This window comes from Myotis davidii, unplaced genomic scaffold, assembly GCF_000327345.1.
Source record: "Myotis davidii unplaced genomic scaffold, ASM32734v1 scaffold148, whole genome shotgun sequence".
Classification (NCBI taxonomy): domain Eukaryota; kingdom Metazoa; phylum Chordata; class Mammalia; order Chiroptera; family Vespertilionidae; genus Myotis; species Myotis davidii.
The window spans coordinates 4,024,909-4,042,485 of NW_006299479.1; the positions used below are offsets into that span (position 1 = coordinate 4,024,909).

At 43.2% G+C, this 17,577-nt stretch overlaps 1 protein-coding gene across 1 annotated transcript in view; it reads right to left on the reverse strand.

Moving 5' to 3' along the window:
• The window catches only part of PKNOX2 (PBX/knotted 1 homeobox 2), a 295,550-nt gene that overhangs the window by 277,422 nt on the left and 551 nt on the right, over positions 1-17,577 (reverse strand). The window lies entirely within an intron of this gene.

The window sequence follows — 17,577 nt, forward strand, 5'->3', positions numbered from 1 at the left end:
TACCATCAATAAACCAACAAACAAGTATTGGCAAGGATGTAGAGAAAAGGGAGCCCTCAGCCACTGTTAGTGGGAATGCAGACTGGTGCAGCCACTATGGAAAATAGTATGGCATTACCTCAAAAAATTAAAACTAGGACTGCATTAAGGCCCAGCAATTCCACTCCTGAGCACTTATCTGAAAAAACAAAACAAAACACTGATTTGAATGAACATATGCACCCCTATGTTCATTGCAGCATTATTATTTTTTAATATATATTTTTATTGATTTCAGAGAGGAAGGGAGAAGAGAGAGCTAGAAACATCAATGATGAGAGAGAGAATCATTGATTGGCTGCCTCCTGTATGCCCCCTACTGGGGATCGAGCCCACAACCCAGGCATGTGCCCTTGACTGTAATCAAACCTGGGGTTCTTCAGTCTGCAGGCTGACGTTCTATCCACTGGCTAGGAAGGGCCATTGCAGCATTATTTACAATAGGCAAGATTTGGAAGCAGCCCAAGTGTTCATCAGTAAGATGAATGGATAAATAAGATGTGGTACATTTACACAATGGAATACTACTGGGCCATATAAAAAAGAAGGAAATTTTACTTTTTGGGACAGCATGGATAGACCTGGAAAGCATTACGCTAAGTGAAATAAGCCTGAAATTATCTGAAATTTCAGATTACCTGAAAAGTCAGAAAAAGACAAGAAACATGATTTCACTCATATGTGGAATCTATGAACAAAATAAACTAACAAATGAAATAGAAACAGACTCATAGATACAGAGAACAGACTGACAGCTGTCAGAGGGCAGGGGGTCAGGGGACTAGGTAGAAAAGGTGAAGGGATTAAGCACACACCAAAAAAACATATAAACAAACAAAACTCGTAGATAGACAACAGTATGGTGATCACCAGTGGGAAAGGGGGGTGAGGGAAGTTGAAGAGGGTATAAGGGGGTAAATGGTGATGGAAAATATGACTTGGAGTGGTGAACACACACAATACAATATACAGATGACGTGTTATAGAATTGTACACCTGAACCTACATAATTTATTAATCAATGTCACCCCAATAAAATCAATTAAAAAATAAATCCCTTGGGGACTTTCACCAATGAGAATGCTAACCAAGAGCTCGGTGTTGATCGCGAATTTCTTTTCTCTTTTTTTAAAATATATTTTTATTAATTTTAGAGAGAAAGGAAGAGGGAGAGAGAGATAAAAGCATCAATGATGAGAGAGAATCACTGATTGGCTGCCTCCTGCATACCACCGACGATCGAGCCTGCACTGGGGTATGTGCCCTGACCAGGAATTGAACCGTGTCCTGGTTCATAAGTCAATGCTCAACCACTGAGCAACACCAGCTGGGTCCAACTTCTTTTCTCTTTGAAGTCTTCTGAGGTGAGATTTCATTCCTTGCCTTATTGTGATTGGATGGTATTATTACACATCCATAAATTGTTGTCACCCTTTCTCTAAGAATGTATGTGAGATTAGTGTTCTTGTTGGGTATAAAGACAACCATCTATCTGGACATATGTGTGTGGGAGAGACTATATCTGTGTATGGGAAAGGTTATATATTTGAAAGCTTATGTGATTTTTCAGTATGTGACAGGAAAAATGACCCCAATAAAATGTAAATGTTTTCATTTTTTTAAAAATTGGGGTCAGAGTTGGTGACAGGTACATATAAAACTAAGCAAATTTTTAGAGCATCAATATTAACTAAAGAAATAAAACACATAAGAAATGTAATTATAGAATATAACATAGCTTACCTACAGACAATATTTCCATAGTCATCATAATACTATAAGTACTGAATAGCAATTCCACCAAAATTATATACTAACTAAATTAGGAGGCTCAGACATTAAACTATCATCTTCCAGAGGAAGAAATCAATAATGATGTCAAAGTTGGGGTGATGTTTAATCAAACAGTAGAAGCATAACGCTGTCTAGAAAATACAGACTACATATTATAAGAGAAATTTAATTTTGAAAAAGTAATGAAGTCCTGAGCTAGAAGAGTAGCTGGTGGGGTTGAAAATAAGAAGATGGATTGATTGGAGTGATGTCACAGAAGCAAGACCTGGGGACCAAGGTGGAGAGCAAGGGACAGTGAAGCAGAAAACAAACAGAAAATGAAAAAAATTATCCCATGGTTTTAAGCCTGGGTTAGAATATGGTCGTGCTTGGAGGGAAAGCAAAGTTTGAGAAAGTGAGCTGCTAGTGAGAAGATAAAGATCACCTTTATGCAGTGGGGTCCCTTTGGCTTCTAAAGCTCAAGTACTGTATTCTGACGGCAGATCTCTGGCAGACAAGCTCAGAAGATCTTAAATGTGTAAGATTGTGTCACCAACAGGGTCTTAAAAATCACTTCAATTAATTCCCCCAACTGTCAACTAATCAAATCAAAGCTGAGAAATTGCAATCCCCCGGAGGAAACAGTTTCAACCAAGGGATGGTCAACAGTGTTAAGAGCTTTAGAGGAAGTAAAGAATTGAAGAGCAAAAAAAGGCCACTGGATTTGGCATTTAGGTAGTCACTGAGAAGATAAGTGCCCTGGAGTGGAGGGGAAAGCAGGGTTAAAAATGATGTGGGGTGGACAGGTACAGAGTGGAGGGGGGTCAATGGGGAGAATAAGGCGAATGGGTTCAGAGTACAGGGGGTTAATGGGGGGAATAGGGAGACATCTGTAATACTTTAAACAATAAAGATAAATTAAAAATAAGTAAATAAATAAAAATTATGTAGGGCTAAGGCAGTTGAGTCTATCCCCAGTACCTAGCATATAGTAAGCACTCCACAAACTTTAGTTGTTGTTGTTGTTAGTTCTTTTTCAGAGAAACATGTGATTAAATGAGGGGGGGAAAAAGGTTAGTAGTTTGGTGAGAATAACTAAGTACTTAAGGTGTTTAAAAAACAGTGGAGTGTTTAGACAAAAGTGAGGTCTCAACGAAGACAAAGACTGAAGGAGCAGAGAGGAATGGCGGCTGACAGAGGTGAGGGCTGGAGCACTGTGGGGGACTTTCATAAAAGAACGATGCAACGATCAGTTTTGAAAAAGAGGACAATTCCGGGCTAGAGGGGAAGAGAAAGGATGGGGGCCTATCCAGATGAAATTGGGCGGGAAGAAAGGGATATTCAAAATACCTAAATCAGATTATCTCTTTCTAAAGAAAATGGGAGGCAACCATCAACTGAACGTGCGTGTCTGAAGGTGAGGTCCTTAGTGTGAGGAAGACAGAAAAGCTTGCCGGGCTGGCATGGCTCAGTGGTTGAGCTTTGACCTATGAACCAGAAGGTCACAGTTCGATTCTCGGTCGGGGCACATGACCAGGTTACAGGCTCAGTCCACAGTGTGGGGTGTGCCAGAGGCAGCTGATCAATGATTCTCTCTCAATAATGATGTTTCTCTCTCTCTCTCTCCCTCTCCTTCCTCTCTGAAATCAATAAAAATAAAAAATAAATTTAAAAAAGACAGAAAAGCATTAGAACAGTGGTTCTCCACCAGGGCGATTTTGCCCACCACTCTGCCCCCAGGAGACCTTTGGCAATGTCTGGAGAAGGGGAAGAAGGTGCTACAGGCCTCTAGTGGCATCTTGTGGAGGTCAGGGATGCTGCTAACCACTTTATAGTCCATAGGACAGCTCCCCACAACAAAGAATTATGCTGTCCAAAATGTTCATTGTGACGAGGCTAAGAAACCATGCTTTAGAACAACACTGAGGAAATGTCACTAAAAACCAAGTCAGCAAAGGATGGGTAGGAGAGTGCTCAGCAGCTGCACAGCCTACCCAAGCTTAAATAGCAGAAATTTGTAGCAAATCCTATTGGTATGTTTTTTTAAGTGTTATTGTTACATTAAGCAGAGAGGGCTCATACAAATAGAATGTCTCATTTTGAAGGGCTTTACAAATACGTCATGAATCATTTACTAAAGGTGTAAACATCTAACATCTATTTCCTTAAACAAATCTGTTAGATAGGTAACTTATCTCTGGTTTTCCAGATGAGGAAACAAAAACACAGAGAGGTAACTCACTTGCTCAGTCGCACAGCTAGTTCAGGGCAGAGAAAGAAGTGAAAGCCAGGCAGTTTGACACGAGTGCCTGTATTCTCATCAGGTGCCATGCTACCTCTGCAACCTCTACAAGTGCTTCCATTGCTCATTTTGACACTCTTCCAATGACCTTCCAATTCTGGAATGGGGTGTCCTTGCAAAGGCATTTGTTTGAACAGTTCTGCACTATACATACCTCCTCCCCTTAATATGCAGAATCCAGTATTGATTTCAACAACCCAAATCCTTGATGCTAAGGGCTAGGATGTTGGTTAAGTTTTCCTTGGACAGAAATCAAATATCTGATATATGATCTCTGAGATAACTACTTTTTAAATTTTAACTTCTTAATTTGAGAAAGAGAGAGAGAGATTCATTGTTCCCCTTATTTATGCATTCATTGGTTGCTTCGATCAGAGATCGAACCCTCAACCTTGGCATAGTGGAATGACACTCTAACCAACTGAGCTACCCGGCCAGGACTTGAGATAACTATTTTTAATGAGATCAGCAACCTTACCCTTTAGAAATTCTGCAAATGACCGGTCTATTTTATGAACCAACATGTAGCCATGCCCCTTTTTCTGAGATGACAGTGTTTTAATGCCTCTGAGCATTATTCATTCTACCTGCGGAGGCCTTTTTGACTAACGATCCCTAATTGTATGCTCTGCTCAGCTAGGTTTGGAATTACTAACCTCCTAGGGTCGTGTTCATCGGGACTTTGCAGAAGCACGGCTAAGGTTCCACCTTGTATGTGCATAATTCAGAAGAACTCAGGGAAACCTAACGGCTGACCTATGATGGATGCTGTTATGAAAAATGCTCAAGAAACAGATGGGAACCAGACACTTTAAAGCATCATTAATCCATCCTCAGAGCCTGTTTGACTTTTGACCCAGTTCTGGCACATGACAACAAGAGGACTGTAGCAGGTGGAGGTAAGGCTGCTGCAATGGGACATGGAGAAGCAAATAGCTCACCTGAAGGATACTGAGTTGGGAAGCATCTGGGAGGGGCTAGAGCACCAGGATTCCTGGCAGAGAAAGACCGCACCCCTCCTCTGACCCCATCATTCCTCTTCCCAGCCTATGTCAGCTCTGCCTGGAGGGTCAAGGGGCTCACAGAAGACACCAGGGCTCCCATCTGCCAGCCCCCTCCTTTCTCTCCAGTTCTTCTCATCGCTCCTTTATTTGGCTCTTATGTCCCCTGCTCCCCCAGTGGCCTAATACTATACAACAGGGTTCCTCAAACTTTTTAAACAGGGGGCCAGTTCACTGTCCCTCAGACTGTTGGAGGGCCCGACTATAGTTTTTAAAAAAAAAAAAACTATGAACAAATTCCTATGCACACTGCACATATCTTATTTTCAAGTAAAAAAACAAAACGGGAACAAATACAATATTTGTATTTGCATGTGGCCCGTGGGCCGTAGTTTGAGGACCCCTGCTATACAACATCCCAGCTGCCCTTGTCAACATTCAATTCGCATCCATCAAGCCACATGCTTTCCTTGTATACTCTCTCCCAGAAAGTCTTTCTTGGTTACATGCTGACAGATGAGGAAGACAGGACCAGGACAAGAGAATGTTTTTATTTCTGTTTTAATTACTAAGTTCTTTAGGGCAGCGGTCGCCAACCTTTTGGATCTCATGGACCACCAGCGGTCCACAGACCACAAGTTGACGACCGCTGCTCCAAAGGTTTCCTTAAACCAGCGGTCACCAACCTTTCAGACCTCAAGGACCACTGGTTGGTGACTGCTGCTTTAGGGTTTCCACCCCCGATCTTGATTTTGGTTCTTGCTTAAGTACTTAATTGATAGAGCATATTCTTCAGGTCACTTTCATATTTTCCCAACCATTCATATCTGATGATTCCCACTACTCTATAGCTAAGATAAAATCATCAAGGCTTAAAACACTAGGAACTTCAGTTGACCCACATTGTATAACAAAAACTTGAAACTCTGAGACTACAGTATGATGGGGGGTTACGCATCTCATTCAGGGCAGGTGGTTCCAGTTCATTTGGTCTCATATCCATCCCTTCCCGTTAGAAAAACCCTGCTTTTATGTAACTTAAATGTATATGCTATTGCGTTGTCCATTCCAGGAGAAATCCAGATTTTCATCATAGTACCTCTCTGGTGAGTCCCTTTGAAAGAGTCACCATCCCAACCTTCTCATGCTGTAGTTAGAGGATCTGGGGGAGGAAGTAAAATTCATCTGATCTGACAGATGAGGAAACTGACGTCAAGGAGGACAAGGGGCTTCATCAGACTCATGTACCTGAGAGAAAAGCCAAGAGTAGAGCCCAGATGCTCTGATCCCCAGACCCCTCTCCCTCCTACCGCTACACCTAGAGGGCTTGCCCTTTCCTACGCCTCCTGCTGATCTGTCAAGTGTCATTTCCTGATGTCTTATTCTTTCTCTAATTCAGCGGTCACCAACCGGTGGTCCACAGGCCACTGGTAGTCTGTGAGGTCTGAAAGGTTGGCGACCGCTGCTCTCATCTAACCCCTCCAGTATCTCCAGTAGTGAAGTTAGTATTAGGTGGTCTACTTTGTCTTTGATTCTAACTCCGTTAAGAGGTCCCTCTCTTGCCAGAACTGGTTTGGCTCAGTGGATAGAGTATCGGCCTGCAGACTCAAGGGTCCCGGGTTCGATTCCAGTCAAGGGCATGTACCTTGGTTGCAGGCACATCCCCAGTGGGGAATGTGCAGGAGGCGACTGATCGGTGTTTCTCTCTCATCGATGTTTCTAACTTTCTATCCCTCTCCCTTCCTCTCTGTAGAAAATCAATAAAACATATTAAAAAAAAAAAAGAGGTCCCTCTCTTAACCAAGAGGCCTGCTTTCCTCGCATCTCGTGTTGGCTGATTTCTGAAAAGGATATAGTTGCGCATGTCTGAAGCTGCTTGCATCTTGATTTCCTGCCAGAATGCTCAAAACCCATTTCTACCAGGAGGTGAAGAAAAATGATACAGTAGGCCCCTCTGGGGTGGAAGACAGAGTCCCCAGGGTGCCACTGCACTCTCTCTCTAAATTATTTGGACTTTGAAACAAGTGATCTGTCTAGACACTTAGACCAATTGAGTGATGAGAAAGAGAATGCCTGCTGCTCTCTTTCCTTCTATGAGTGCCCTAAGGAAAAGCAAACGATGTGGGTGTGCGTGGAGCCCACCCTTCCAGTGACCCGGAGAAGAGGTGTCATCTGCCAGGTCAGCCTCTCACCTAGCTATCCCACGAGGCCTCTTACAGCAGAGAATGCATGCAGTGGATGCCCAATAAACATTAGTTGAATAAATGAAAAAGAAGTTTTAATGCCCAGAATATCTCTTCAGTATGTAGGTTACCCTCCCTCTGAGTAGACAGAGGCTAAAAGAGACAGAAGAGAAATTAAAATGAGTTTGGCACGGAGACAGAGCGGAGCTGTGTATGAACAGGAGATAGAAATCGTGTTCTCTCTGAGCGCCCCAGATTCCCACGTGCAATGACTCAGGAGATAACACTGACAGATGGAAGAGAATGAAACCTTATTTCCGAGACCACCAAAGCAGGGAGTGTTCCATCTCCATGAGCCAAAGAGCATCTAGGCCTATTTCTGACCAAAAGAATGAGATAAAAGTTCCTCCTCAGGAAACTCACATTTATGCAGATCTGGAGAACTTGCTGTTTCGCAGCGTTAGCTAAACAATGCTAGTTTGATTAGCAAATATTAGAATTGGGAGAAACAAGCATCGATGCAAGTAAAGGAATATTCTGCTGATTTAAAGACAAGTGAATCGCTAAATATTTTTATTAGCAGCAAATTTGCTGCTTGCTGGAACTAATTTCACGCCCTGTAGATATGGTGCTTAAGTTGGAAATGGCGTTAAATTGCTCTCTCCTTGAGGCGGGTAAGGCCTCTCTGGTGGCAACAACTACTAGACAACACAGACAAGGGAGCTCCTCTAAGACAGGCAGCTTTGAAGCCAATCATACGGCAGTCCGGAGGAAGTTCCACCCTATATTTCTCCTCCTGCTTCCAAAGAAATGTTTGTCTAAAAATCCAAGCCCTTTAAAAATAGAGTTGACTAGAAAGGACCGTTTCTCCTAAGGCCCTTGAGTTTCTCCATTCAATCTTTACTCTAAATTCACATTACTCCATAGTCAGTACATCCAATTTGTCAATCAATTTTAACAGAGTTTCTTGTGTGTTGGTCCTGTCTTTTCAACTACCCCATTCAGTTCCTAGAAAGGAGTAGTGAACAAACAGGTACGACCTACAGGTCAAGGAGCTAGAAGAGAAGAACTGAGGCAAAGATAGTAGCACAAAGGATGAAACCAGGTTAGAACAAGGCTGAACCGAAAATGCAGAGATCATGGCAGATGGGGGAACGTGAATGCAGGTGAGCAATCCATAGTGGAGGCCAGGCTAGCTCTGAGGGTAGGAACTGCTATGGCTTAGATACCAGAGACAGAGGACACATTAAATAGTAAAGGTCAGAGCACTCTGTGGGCGAACAAATAGACCAACAGAATGCAGAACAAATGCATAAAGACAAAAAAGGCAAGAGTCTAAAAGGCCAAAGCAGCAGCCAGGAACTACATAGAAGCTGAAGAAGGTATAAAACACACAAATGCACATACACAAATGGATTGAGGTGCTCATTAAAGAGATGCTCAATGGTCAGTTAATACCAGAACCACAGTGGATTCACTAAGAGTAAGTCTGCCAAGCTGAACTCATTTCCTTGTCAATAGAGTCATGTAAGCTGATATGTCAGACCATACTACTTATTCTCGTTTCATTACTTCTGACTTGACTAAACTCTTTACCTATAGGATAAAGCCTTAACTCCTCACCATGGCACTGGAGACTGAGAGGGCGAGGGCTACGCCCTCCATCTTACCCCGGACTCTCCATATTTGGGCAGCAGCCATTAGCCATGTGCTCAGCAAGGAGCTTCTTCCCAGAAGCCCAAGCCTCTGTTCTTTAAACTAACCAATGACAATCAAGGGAAGTGTGCGCCATAGACACAACCACATCCTGGTGAACGAGACCCTGACTTGCACCTGGACAATCGGCAGGGCCCACAGTCCTCTCTCCTCCCCTTACTCCAACCCCCCTATAAAACCCCTCTTCCCACAGGGCTAGCTCTCTCTCTGCCGCTTGCCGCTGCATCGGTATGTGTGGCTAACCGGGAGCTCAAGCTAGCTTGAATAAAGACTCTCTGCTTTTGCGTCGGACTTGGCGCTCCCTGGTGGTCTTTTGGGGATCCTGAAATCTGGGCTTAACAGAGACCCTCTGCCCCCTGTTTTACTTCATTTCTTGCCATTCATTTCCCTGAACCTGACACTCCACCCACAAGAGAATATTTGCTGTCCCTGAACCTTCTGAAGACATTCACTACCCCGTGGCTGGCTTGTCACATTTCCTCACTCTGGAATATCTTCCCACCTCCAATCTCCACTCATCTCCAAATCCTAGATGTCTTTCAAGGCCAGTTAAGATGTTCCTTCTTTCGTGAAGCCCTCCTTTCTTCTTTCCACATGAAGAAGTAATCTCCCCTTGCTCTGTATTATTGTATACTTTGTTTATACTGTTAATGCACAGTATGATATAATGCATACTATCTATTACCTATTATGTTTTATATTGAAAAAGGTATAACTCTAATACAGATCAGAGGTAACACATACTTAATTATACACATACTGATTTGTAGCTGGTGTATGTAGACCTGTCACCTCCGCTAAATTGAAAGCTCTTTAAGGCAAGAATGATATCTTGATTATTTTCATGTCCTCAGCGCCTAACACAGAACCTAGAAGATAGGAGGTCAACAATAAACACTTACTGATTTGAATGGGAAGAAATGCCAAGTACAATGTATCTTCAAAGTTACTCATGAATAATGTAAAATGGGTCATTAGGTGGAACTCAAGCTGTGTGAACACACACCCAGACTGGAAGTAGACCTCCAGTGTTACCAAGTTCTGCCCTAGAAAACATTTTTATTAGTGACTTGGATGAAAACATACAACAGATGTTTATCAAATGTGCAAGGAGAGCCACTCGATTCATAGAAAAGAGAATCAAGACTTTAAAAATGAATCTAATAGGCTGAAATCTAGTAGTCTGGAAAACTAACAAGGTCAAGTTTAAAGAATAGGAAGTCCTATATTTAAACTTCAAAAATAAACTGTACATACAGGGTATAGTGGAGATTTTGTTTGGCAATAATTAGTGTGCAGAAGAGTTAGAAGCTTCAGTTCATCAAAAGCTGTAAAAGCAAACAGTGGGATGTGACCAGTAACAAACTAAGGAAACTAGAGTTCCTGATGGTCATAGAGTGTCCAGCTCAAATAATGAGTAATGGCATCACTGTACTCCATGTCTTTTGAGCTTATTTGAAGTATTATGAGCAATTCTAGTGCCAGATTCTGAAAGATGCTTTAATAAAGCACAATGCAGACAGCTGTGACAGCGGTCGTAATGAGCCTAGAAACAATGAAGTAAACAAAGAAGGAGTGAACCCTGGGTGCTTAACTTGGGAAACTGAAAACTAATGGGAGGTTGCACTGGTATCTTCAAATATTTTTAAAGTGGTCTTTCCTGTGTTGCTACAAATGGCAAAGCCAGACACAGTGCGTAGGAATTATGAGGAGGCAGAGTCTGGCTCAATATAAGAAAGATTTTGTAAAATTTACAGTCACCCAACAATGAAGTGGGCAGCTTTGGGAGGTTGAGAACACCCCAACCCTGAACATAATTTATGCAAAGGCTAGATAACCAGATAAATATGAGAGATTTATGGACTAGATTATTTTTATATATACAAGTTATAATACCTTCCCTTGTTAAATCTTTCAGTGGATCATCAGAATCTGAAAGATACTGTCTCATGTCCTTCTCACATGATGCCAGTCTCATGACACTATCCCAATGCCCCCTAGCTGCTTCTGCTGCCCTTCCCCCTTCTCACGCTTTCAGCCCCAGCCCACAGCACACCAGACACTCTGAACTCCTCGCCTATCACCTATTCTCTTCTCTCTCACAGCCCTAGAAGCCTGCATATGCTGTTCCTTGAGCCTGGAATCCCTCTCCTCCTTACTCTCTGGGGCTCATTTCCAGTCACTCATAAAGACCCTATTCAAGTGTCACCTTGGAAACCTTCCCTGACCCCTCTATTTCCTCCCCTGTGCTTAGGAAACCCCCCAGACTTACCTCTCATGTGGCCTTTATCACACAGGGTGTTATTCTTGTTTGTCGCAAACAGTACCGTGTGGACAATTGGAAGAAAGGGACTGTAGCTCCTGCGTTTCTAGAACACTGCTCAGTGAATGGTAGATATTTAGTGTTTGAAGTGAACTGCCTCAGGCCCTTTTTCCTTAGGTCAAAGCATGATCAAGGGGCCAGGCAGATCTGGTTTACTCAGTGCGCATTCATCTCCAGAAACAGAGGCTTTGGGGAAATGACTCATTCGGGAATGGCCATCCTTCTCAACTGCGGACCACCCAGCGGAGCAGCTCCACACCGTGCTTCCTTTCTCTTTAAGGAATCTGGCTTCATTGTTGTCATTCCTCCAGCACCTGTCCTTCATCACTTCTTCCTTTCTCCTTCTTGTCCCCTACTTATGTCCTTCCTGACTCCCCTGTCTCAACCAGGGGAATATGCTGGCAAAGCAATCAAAGAAGCAATTCCATTGATTATCATTTATGTATTAGATTAACTAACGTCACATCTACTACCTTCAGGGCCTCTGACTTGGTGCAGCAACCTCATTCATTAGCACTTTCTATTCGGGATAGTTTGGATGGTACTCCTAAGATAAGCAAAACCGGTTCAGAGGCAGAAATTCCAGGAACTGAAATCTTCAAGGCTTCTTCCCCTCCCTGTGGACAGTGGTCTTCAGTGATCAAACATGGAATATTTGTGAGCTGTACTCTCAAGCTGGGCTATCCCCAGGCACTGCTGAGAGAAGTATATTCCTCGCCCTGATTTAGCTCTGAGTCTCCTTTGTGAGGATTTGGTCTTTCAATCCCAGAACCAATGTGGAGTGGAAGGCTCATTTCTCCGCATCTGTGGGGTGGCTTGTAAACAGCATCCTCTCCTGGAGAGTGCCAAGGGTGGTGACACAGTGGACTTTCAGGCAGCACCAATCTCTAAAAAGAACCTTACAATTTCAGCAGCTGGGAGCTCAAATCAGAGTTGTATCCATCGTTTAAAACCCTTATGTGTGGGTCTGGCCATCTCTTTCCACTCAGGGCTCAATGATCAAGACTACACTACCCAAACCTCCGCTTGACTCTGCTCTGAAATACCCTGAGAGAACAGACTGAACGTGCTCATTGGTGTGACCCCAGATGAATGAATGGAGGCATTTTTCAACTGCTCCTTGGACACAGTGAACTTGACATCTTGTAAGGAAGCATGGGGCTCGGGCCTGTCATAGGCTATAGCGATGCCTCCAGACATCTGCTAATCCAGAAGCCCCATGGTTCTCCTAATACTCTCTCACTCCCCATAAAACATCATGAGTTTCCTCCCCCATCTACCAAATGTTCCTGCAAAGGCTCCAGCTGAGTTTGCCATATATATCCTCCCAGCAGCTGCCTGGTGCCTGCCTCTAGGGCTGCAGTCCTCTACTGCTCCGCAGAGGAGAGGAAATCGGAACTCGCAGAACCCTTCTCCTGCAAGAGCTTCGTATTGGCCAGCTGCAAACCCAGCGCTGGGCAGGGCCAGTGCTAACAGATTCTCTGCTGTTTGATGCCTCATATCCTCCTTCTAACTGTAGGCGAACAAAGGGATCTAAAGTCCACTGTGTCACCTCCCGTGGCACCCTCCAGGGGAAGACGCTGTTTACAAAGAACAGGGAACCCTCACCCACCTCACAGATGCAGAGAAATGAGCCTTCCGCTTCACATACTGGGAAGCAACCACCTAAGCTAGTTAGTGTTACGAGAATCGAGCCCCATTCTGACCTGAGACCGCATTAACTGGTATCTGGCACGCTCCTTCTGGTTTTGCTTTTTGGCAGGCAAGGCAGATACTGTCACTCCTCTGTGCAAAACTCCTCAAGTGGCTTCCGTTTCACTCAGAAGAAAGCTACAGCCCTACAAGGCTCCTGCAGCTCCCTCCCCGCTCCAGCTGCACTGGCCTCCTTCCGGCTCTTGGAATTTACCTATATCCCTCTCAGGGCCTTCCTGCTCACTTGGCCCTCAGCTCTTCACTCTCTCACTTCAGGTCACTGCTAAGATTTCGCCTATTCAGAGAGATCTTCCTTCCTCACTTGTATGAAATAATACCCCGCCCTGCACGCCACTTCATCCATCGTTATTCCAGAACCCCACGTTTCTTCTTCATAGCACTTGAAAGCAGCAGATTTTTTTGTATCAGCAGATCATTTATTTGTTGACTTTCTGGCTCCTTCCGCTGGAATGTAAGTTCCATGAGAGCAGGGCTGTTTTGTTCATTCTTTATCCCCACTTTCCAGGCACACAGGAATACTCAGTACAAATATTTGTCAAACGAATAAACAAATGATGAATGCATGAGCTATTCTCAAGCTTCCATAAATGGTACATGACTACCAGCCCCGAGCAAATAAGGAGGTGGTGCTTGGCAAAAAGTGAAGCCCCCATCCTCTGTTACGCTGTTCAGAAAGAGGGTTAAACGTTGAGCCTAAGAGTCACACAAACCAACTATCCCCTCCCCTCCCCATTTACCAGGACTCCAGCGTTTCAAAGGACGATGCGCATAATCAGAATTCCACCCGTCTGTCCGCCAGGCCTTTTCTATTCTTCAGTTTAAAAAACAGATCTTTGAACTCCTTCCCAGCATGAAAGACCTTTCTAGCTATCAAACAGGCCAAATGAACCCAATTTTCTGGTGACTGAGCACCCTAAAACATTTCATTTGGCACTTGCTAATGTTAAGGTAGACCAAGTTCTTCCTTGTTTGGGCAAAACAGCCTTTTCAGAGAATAGACAAAATACCTGACTCCTACTTGTTGAGCCAACTGTTTACATTTTCCCTGAAGGACACTTTGATTTGTAAGAACTGGCAAATAATTTAGAAATCAAAGCATGTTACTTGTCTTGTCCATTTCTGAGCCCCACCAAAGAGAGAATTCATCCTCCTTCTCTAAACCAGGGAGGCAGCGGCTTTCACATGACACAATGCTGCAATAATGCTGAAGGGAGCTGTCCAGGTTTGCTTTCCATTCTATTGTCTTATTCTGTCTGCTCCCTCGTCTCCCAGAATCCAGGCTTAATAATTTACAGCGGAAAGACATTTAATAAATAAACGGCCAGATTGGAGCTGTCAGCACCACACAATGGAGCTGTTTGCATCAGCACCCGCTCTCCCAGCTTGCTTCAGCTAAAACAATCCCGTTTGCTATTTTCATAAAATTAGTTCCTCTGCAGTTTCTATTAATCAGAACGTTTTCTGGTGACAATTATGCTGGGATTTCATCACCATCTGACTTCAACCGCTTTGTGAATCTGATGAATTTTTATCACCTTTATGAGTGGCAGAGAAGGTAAAAAAAAGAAAACTTAGGTGGGCTGATGTGTGTGGGCAAAGAGCTCTTCCCGCATATCAGCTGAGGTCTTCCCATAGAACCCAGATCAGTCTCCCACACCACACCTCTGAGCAGCAGTCTCCCCCAAACACATCTTTTATATATCGATCGTTCCACATCTTCTTGAGGTCATGGCCTCTTAAAAATCTTAGGAAAGCTATGGATACCCTCCCCAGAAAAACCCACATATGGGTATATACACTAAACTCACCAGTGGGTTTGTGGACCCTCCCTCTCCCCTCTCCACACACATGGCCCATCGCTGGACTCCAGAGTGAAATCTGCATCCTATGCCTTTCTAACCATCCTCACTTCCCCTAAGAACCTTAAACCGGAACAGAAAATCAGCCACCTCTGAATTCCTTTGCTGAAGGAGACAGATTTGGTAAAAGAGAGAAGGTGAATAAAAGTTAGTAAGTTTTTCATGATGGCCATACACCTTTTGAGAAATGAGAAAAATGGGCAATAGAAAACAACTCATATTGGCTGAAATCATGTTGTAAAGTGAAAGTGGCCATAGACAACATGCTAATGAACAAGCATGCTGGTGCTTCAGAAAAACTTGACTTATGGACACCGAGATTTGAATTTCATGTAATTTCATATTTTTATTTTTCCCCAACCATTTAAATATGTAAAAATCATTCTTGGCTTGCAGGGCATACATAAAATAGATGGCAGGCCGGATTGGGCCCACACACCATAGTTTGCTGACCCCTGTTCTATAGCATAAGGTGAACATTATAATCTAGAAAACCATGGTGGTAATTCTGGGTGACCTGGAAAATCAGTAACTACTGACAATATGACTGGGGGCAGGAGGGAGAGAGGATTTCTGTTTACTCAGTTTCCCAATTTAGCAGAATAATGGCAGCTTTTGAGTCTCAGCTAAATACCAACAATTACTAAGTTTTAGGAACATTTTCAGAATGTACCTGCAGAAATGCAAAAATAATCACATAAGAAAATGTATACCAAAAATTCAGGGCTCCCTGTCAGAAAAAGTTATGACAACCATAAAATGAACAAGAAAACTCTATCTTCTCTGCAATCATTTCTTGTACTCCATTACCCTAATAACCTCATTTTTTAAAAAATATATTTCTTTATTGATTTCAGAGAGGAAGGGTGAAGGAGAGAGAGATAGAAACATCAATGAGGAGAGAGAATCATTGATCAGCTGTCTCCTGCACACCCCCGACTGGGGATCGAGCCTGCAACCCAGGCATGTGCCCTTGGCCGAAATCGAACCCGGGACCCTTCAGTCCACAGGCTGACGCTCTATCCACTGAGCCAAGCAGGCTAGGGCCATAACCTCCTTTTTGTTACCCTACCTCTCTACCAGACAGCACAACAATGACTTTACACATTTGAGAGAGAGGAAATTAGATAGTGGTGTTTATAGTTATCGTTGCTTGGATTTTTTTGTTTAAGAGAAAATTGTAATTAAACAAATGTACACCTAAATGGCACCTATGTGCACTGAACAGGTAGTACACTGTGAGTGATACATACATGGCAGGGATGTGGAGCAATGTGGAGAGGCACCGTGTAACACAGCGTACAGGAGACAATTTTTTAAAAGAGAAAGACTGGATAGTCAAATAATAAATTTTCTTTAGAGTGAACTCTGATTAAGAGATGGCAAAAGATGGATTGGTATGGTGACAGCACTTCTTTCAATTTAAATGTGAGGGTAGGATAGCATTATCGAATCAGAAAACTAACACCTCTTCCTGGTTAAGGAGTGAGTTAAAGGTGGGGTTTGAGGGGAGGATACCTTCTTATAGGAGAGAAAACCCAAAATGTTACATCTAGTCAGGAAGTTGTAAGAAGTTTGGAGTGCCTCCTCACTCATGCCCTATTTTTTAAATTATTATTTTATTTTTTATTGATTTCTGAGAGGGAGAGGGAGAGAAAGAAAGAAACACCGATGATGAGAGAGAATCATTGATTGGCTGCCTCCTGCATGTCCCACACCAGGATCGAGCCTGAAACCTGATCATATGCCCTGACTGACGGGGAATTGAACCGTGACCAACCTGGTTCATAGGTCGATGCTCAACCACTGAGCCACACCGCTGGGCTCATGCCCTATTCTTAATTTATAATTTAACATAAGTCAGTTTGATCATTAGAAATTATTAACTATCCCACACTCTAATGTTGAACACTTTCCCCAAAAACATTAAGGGCTCAGAACTGGTCCTGACCGGTTGGTCCACACAATGTTATTTTCTATTATCTGTCTCCACTCTGGCTTGGACCAGTTTCCACATTATTTCCCACATACTCAGTGCTCATTCTTGTCTCGGCCTCTTGCTCAAACTACTTTCTCTCCCTGGATTCCCTTCATCTCTGTTTCACCTTTCCCATTTCTACCCAAATGCCAGGGCACAGCATTAGTTCTGCCTATACCATGAAGAGCCACAATAACTCTGACCAAAACAATATTTCACCTAAATAATACAAGTGAAGAAGTGCTCTGAAAACTACTAAATGCTCTGTAAATATGAAGCCTTACTATTATCTGGAGCCATTGACTATAAGTCTGGCCCATTGTTATATCTTGCTTTAAAGCATCTTCCAATTGCTTCATTAGCAAACCACGAGCTATTGAGGCAGGAGTGACATGGTATTTCTTTTGTACAGTTAACACTCAATTCCAAGCAAATGAATTAATCAAAATAATGGCTTTCTTAACCACAGAGCTCCTCATTGGTCCACGGAAGGTCAAGTTGTTAAACACATCAGAAATCAGTGGTTGTGCATATGACTGGAAATGAAACTTTGAAAGTAGAATACTCAGAGGGAAGGCAGGGGAGGGTGGGTGGAAAGAGATCAATCAATATGCATAACCCATGGGCACAGACTATTGTGAAGGCCTGGAGTGGGGGGGAGGGAATGGGGCCGGGGCGGGCAGGAAGAGG